General features: G+C 34.1%; 1 long non-coding RNA gene across 1 annotated transcript; it reads right to left on the bottom strand.

Moving 5' to 3' along the window:
• Positions 1-4,398: 4,398 nt before the first annotated feature.
• LOC113048588 (uncharacterized) lies at positions 4,399-5,244 on the bottom strand. Its single transcript, XR_003276509.1, has 3 exons — positions 5,207-5,244; positions 4,827-4,919; positions 4,399-4,554 (listed from the first exon to the last, which is right to left on the bottom strand). It is a non-coding gene; the product is annotated as an uncharacterized LOC113048588 (long non-coding RNA).
• Between the last annotated feature and the right edge of the window lie 864 nt (positions 5,245-6,108).

Genomic DNA, 6,108 nt, shown 5'->3' with positions numbered 1-6,108 from the left:
AACTGTCTAAATAATTGTTTCTATAATTTTCTAGATACAGGATCTTATTTTGATGAATTGAGAGATGACCCACTTTACCAGCTAGACTTGATAAAAACAGTCAATGAGTATCTGTATGAGTATCTGTCTTCTGTTGAACATAAAAGAAGATTCAAAACTTAAAGATTTAACAAAATGTGCCCCACTTTACCCGGATTCACTCTATATCTTAATACAATATATTGGATAAAATGTTAAACGCATAATAAAAATATTTTAAATTATAATTTTAATTTTGTCTTGTTTGTCACGTCCATATCCTTCTGTGGTTGCTATATTTATTTAAAACATTTAGTGTCACCATCATATAGATCTAAATACATTTGGTAAAATATTAAACTAATAAGTAAAGTATAGATTTATGACAATATCACTATTAAATGAAAACTGACTGGATATTAAACAAGTGTATGTATGTTGCTTTGTCATGTTCATGTATTTGTTTGGTTGTTATATGCTGACTTCTTAGCATGAAACTCAATTTATTTGTTAATAAAATGCAATAAAATTCAAGAATATTTTTTTAACTTTTTATTAAGAAATAGTGTAAAATAAAAAAGCTTGTTTTCCTGAGTATTTTGTTTTTAATTGGTAATAATTATGAATATTTTACGGTCTTCAATTTATTTTTCTACTCTGGTAGAACACTTGTGATGTCCCTGTAATAATCAAAGCAGTTCCTCATGATACAATCTTCCAGAATAAAAATAATAATAAATAAACCCCGGCACAAACATCAGTTAAGTATTATAAATCAGTTTTTATGAATTCTATTATGTTTTGGGTTACTATAGTTCGTCTATTTCCCTTGACCTTCCATAATATTAATTAATAATGAGCAATTAATCTTTTTAAAATAAAATATCATAACGATATTGAATATAGCCATGGGTTTGTCTAGAGCATATTTTCTCTATATTATGCTATATTAATATATTTCATAAAAATACTTTAAAAAAAAATACTTAAATTAGAACACATTTTAGAAAATACAAAGCTCAAATGATAGGCTATACTGCACGGATGACTCAAATGATATTACGATATGTTTGAATATATATTACAAATATTAAAATATATTCTGAATGCGAGTCAAAATTTAAATTCGATAAGTGGGCAAATTGTTTAACACAAACATTCCCACAACCTCGTCACTTATTTGCATGATGTTGTTACTCTGTACCACCACTAGATGACAGTCGTGTTATCGAAGTGGCCAAGAAGGAAATTATATACCTTGAAATCCAATTATATATTAAAAAATTTGGATTCGAGCAAAAAGCCTCTTCATTTGATCGCAAAAATAGACTTTATAGATTATAGCATAAAGACACAACAGAAGTAATTCATGCCATGTAAATGTTCAGAGTGGGCCTATGAATTACATCATAACTTATTATATTATATTATATTATATTATATTATATTATATTATATTATATTATATTATATTATATTATATTATTATTTGTTCTATTTTGACCACCAGGTGTGCTCTTGGCTACACAAAGTAGAATCCTAATCCAACTGTAATACCATTAGTGGCCTGCAGGGGACGACGTCACTCTCGTTTTACAAGGGAGGAAAGAATTTAGTAACATAAGGTAAATTAATATTTCAAGCAAAATGTCTCTGTCACGCAGAAATCTGCCCTCTATTGTTCTTTCAAGCTTTAGAAAAAGGTAGAATTAAAAATCAAAACAAACTGTAGGCTTTTACTCTCCTTCACCCTCCCCCCTCCTTTATCTTCCCTCTTCTATCATATGTATCTGTGCTTTTAACACTGTTAAACTGTTTTAACTGTTATACTCAATTAAGGACTCTACCAGTCTTTCCCCCATTAATATTTCCACTCAGAATCCGCCCATAAGCAGTAGAGGAGAAGGAGACATCGAGAAACGGGACAGTGCCGTTTCTCTCCAAAGTCCTGACCTCCAGTGCTGTAGAAACATGAACTCCTCAATGAAACATTTTGAGGCCTTTATCTGCAGTGCGATGGCCAAGAAGCATGCAGGCCTACATTTAAAGAATAAACGTTTCTTGAGCATCAAATTAGCATATCAGAATGATTTCTGAAAGAATATGCTGTATGCCCAGCCCGAGAAGGCCGCGGTGATTGGCTGGACTAGGAGTTTGCCGTCACGTGACCAGTCCCAGCGGTACACCGAACAGGAGAAGTGCGATACTCTTATATTCTTTAATGCCTCCATTATTTCCACTTAAAACTATTTCGGACTGCATAACCTAGAGGTAATGTGGTGGGTTTTGTTATCTCAAGAAATGATAGATGGCCCACGCAGGAAACGCAATTATAGAACGATAGAGAAAAATGGGGTTGAAAGTGATGCAGATTGAAGGACGAATAGTGTTTACTTTATCAGGACTAATAATCAAAAATAATAATCACCCATACTTTGCTCTTGTGAACTCTCATTAGTAGCCTAAGTGAGTTGCCAGTACACCCCAAGAATCATCATCATATTTCCTACCAAATCATCATGTATGAGCGCGTTATTGTACGATATATAATATAGGCCTAACAAAATAACCGTAAGCAACAGCTAAGATCACCAGCTAACATGTTACAGTGCGTCGTCTTGTGTGTGTGTGTGTGTGTGTGAAACGTCATCCTCAAGCTGACATGTGATCCAGCTGAGCGTCTCTCGTGTCGAGGACTCGGTTACTAAAGCAGCCCAACTCCGTTATTAATGGATGACCGTCTGATTAAAACAACCTCAGACAAAGACACTAATGGCAGATGCTCTGACTCACCGTTTTCATGGCGACTGATAATGCCAACTTAGTCAAATTTTGCCGATGGTAAGGTGATGACATGCAGAACGACATAAACCCCCATGACTGGAAATTACTAATCCTTTATTAGTATATTAGTTAAATATCATCGTGTTCGGGTATTTTGTAATATTCGAAATAACAGCTTTTTTTCTGAAATGTTTCTTGCCATTTAGAGTATTAATTATATTACATACCCATGCAGTCTATTAACAGCGTCTTAATATATTTTACTGCCCACTAGTATGATAAAAAAAAATGCTTTTTGACAGTGAACAATGCAATGAACATCCTTCTTTCTGTCTTTGCAGCTTGTTTTAAAGCTTTTAAGTGTTGCTGTGAAATATTCTTCAGAAATAAAACTGTAATGAATGCATTTATTTATTTACAAATAACTGACTAAATTACGAGTGACAGAAATGCTATCTAAAACATTTTTTGTTTTGGCTCCAAGAAATTGTTATTTTTGTCTAAAGGTGTTCTTTTCTTTATTTTTGTATTTTAAGTGTGAATATGTTCAAAACAATGACATTATTGCAATATTATAATGTAACATATTGAATTAACGTTTTTCTTTCTCATCAAGGATAATTATTTGTGATTATTTAAGAATTATTAAAGAATATATTTAATTACAGGTAGTATATTTGCTGTAAATAAATAATATAGTGTCTATAACTATATATCTCTATTTGCATTAAATATATCTTGTTTTATTGTAGTTAACACCTGCATCTTACCAATAAACATGTTTTTAATTTCAGAATTTATAAAAATAAAAAGGTATATGAATAAAAAAAATCATTTCAATTGTAATGCTTAAATGAAAATGCACTATGAACTCAGAATGCAAATAATTAGCTTTCCAACTAAAACATATTCTAGAGTCTATATTAGTAATTCCATATACAAAGTCTTATCCTAATTCCAAATATCCTAAAATATCCTAAAACTCAACCACAAACAGTGATTTGTATGTAGCATTATGTTGATATAAGTTTATCATACTTATAAGTGTATAATAATTCATATAACAGACGAAGTTCATGCAGTAAATGGGTGTTTGTCAATACATCAAATGCTCTGTTGGTCATCTGTAAACTATTCCGCCATGCATGCTCTTTGTTCCACGGGCCCGTATCATGTATCATTCGATGAGGGGCATCAGTCGTGCCAGAAAATTGGCCCGGTTACACCCGATACCCATCCTGGCAGGTGGGGAGGGCTTTAAACGTCATATGGACCGACAGGTAGCTGCACCGAAATGACTATTTTAAAAATTCAAAAGCTTCACTCAGATTCCCTCATACAGGTGATCTGTGGCTCGTGTTTCGTCTTTTTCAGAATTTAATCAGGTGAATGAAGAGTGGACGGGTGAAGGGACGACAACCTGGTCTGACTGGTCAACAAAGAGCCCTTGGGATAGATTTCACTCTGGCTATTTGGTTTGAATAGATGTAACCAGAGCCGCCAGACTAACACCACTGGCATAATTTAAAAATATGGAGGTTTTTTTCCACTGAGGTGTCAGTATAGACTTCAACTATCAACAGCAGGTAAGTGAACTCAGGGTTTGCAGGTAATGTGGATGGGTATATATACGAAGAGCGACCCAACGGAGAACAGCATCACTTCCAGACTCTGCAGAAGCACTTGGAGTGTGATGCACCAACTGCAATGCGGCTGCTCTAAAGAGGTCCTGATGCCTTCCAGGATGGACACCTGCATGGGGTAAACATTTATACCAGTTCAACTTGAGATCATTTTTATTTTTAGACTGCTAAAATGTTGTCCTAGACATCTAAGTGTCTGACATTTTTAATAATAGAGTGAAGTGAGTATACACATAGATTAAACAAACAGAATTAAAAAGTCAGGTTTAGACTTAATTCATAATTTTTTCAACTATTCAAGCAACACGCTGAGCACAAAGATGGACTTAGGCTGCTAACTGAGGAGGACCGTTATGTAAAAGGATGATCGCATGGTAGGACCTGCAGGCATATAGAGCAGATGAAATGGTGCGTTTGAATGCTTGTTCATTACTGGCCATCTGGATGATGTCATCTGATCCCAAAACCCAAGACCTGCGGGACACACACACAAGGAGAAAATCCTAAACCACATATTGATATGTGATATGTAGGCTGCTTGCTTTCTTGTTTCTTTCTTTTCTAATGGTCAGAAATATATTAGTTTTCAGGAAAAGGGCTAAAATGGTTTTAGATAGATTAAGATGGGCTAGCCTGCCTCTTGGCCCGGCCAAGCTGGTTTAGTTTAATTTAGCTTTAGATGGGTTAACTGACAGGTGCACAAAATTTCATTAAAACCAGTCAACAATCCTCTTTGATTAGAATGATTCAGACCAACAAACCAATGTAGTCTGGTTCTAGATGACTTTTTTTCTTCTTCAGCTGAGTTCTTTCATCCCTCTCTCTCTCTCTCTCTCTCTCTCTCTCTCTCTCAATGCAGACAGAGCCTCTTTGTCTGCCAGTAATACAGGTAAACACCTGTCCTGGCCCTCTACAGACACAACACGTCACATTTGGTCCAAAGATGTGTTTGTTTAAGAGTCTGTGGGCTCACCTGCGAAAAAGAAGGACAAATTAGACAAAACATTGCGATATTACAGAAACTGTATGTATAGCTTATATTTTGTATATTGAGATATTATGTTTGTATTTTACTGAGGCTAAAATTCTTCAAATTACTTAAATTACAGGCCTATTACAGCACTGATAAATAAAGGTCAAAACCTACCGTGTCAGAGTCACATGTTTGCTACGCAGTTCAATTAAAACGTAGGCTACAGCGTAAATCAGAGAAACGGCGTTGCGTGATAGAACACGAAAAAAAAGTTTAGGCTATTTTTGCCAAATTAATAGGTTATATGAAGACCTTAAGTCATTTTTAAATAAGTATATGCATTAGAACAACGTTTAAGTAACGACAAAGTTGGAATTTTCTCAGAATTAGTTAAATAAACATTTGCGTGATGCAACATATCAGAAATGTGTATTCGAAATCGTTAGTTTTAGCCTATGTTTAAAATGTTTTTATGATTGACGGTTAGCTAACTGCGCACAAATTATGTTGCTCAAAACGAAATCCTACTGACGGGAATTGTGTTAAAAAGATGAGCGCCTTAAAGATCAGGAAATAATTTCCACACTGCCAGAAATTATAAAATAATAATAATAATAATAAAATTAAGATGCTCTCGTTGCAATTAAAATGAGAATCGCTTCATCATATTTATATGGTAAAATTAAAGGC

Source organism: Carassius auratus, chromosome 29 (assembly GCF_003368295.1).
Source record: "Carassius auratus strain Wakin chromosome 29, ASM336829v1, whole genome shotgun sequence".
Lineage (NCBI taxonomy): Eukaryota > Metazoa > Chordata > Actinopteri > Cypriniformes > Cyprinidae > Carassius > Carassius auratus.
Note: the sequence above shows the minus strand (reverse complement) of the source record. Positions and strands in the feature narration are given on the sequence as shown.